The sequence below is a fragment of the Merops nubicus genome, unplaced genomic scaffold (genome assembly GCF_000691845.1).
Source record: "Merops nubicus isolate BGI_N331 unplaced genomic scaffold, ASM69184v1 scaffold39755, whole genome shotgun sequence".
Taxonomy (NCBI): Eukaryota; Metazoa; Chordata; class Aves; order Coraciiformes; family Meropidae; genus Merops; species Merops nubicus.
The window spans coordinates 1-223 of NW_008612350.1; positions in this window are offsets into that span (position 1 = coordinate 1).

Below are 223 nucleotides of genomic sequence, written 5' to 3' on the forward strand. Positions count from 1 at the left end.
GGCTCAGGGAGCGCTCACGGCTGAGGCCAGCAGGAGGGCGGGCCCCCTCCCCAGCTGAACCCCACAAGGCACTTGGGCAGCACCAGCCCCGCAGCTCCGTGAAGGACACAGGCCACGGCCCGCAGCCGTTCCTGTTGCTCCCCTACTGTCGTGGCAGTGCTGCGTTGGGAACCTGCGGGCAGGAGCTGCACCAAGCACCGAGCAGCCGCATTCAGCCTCCCGG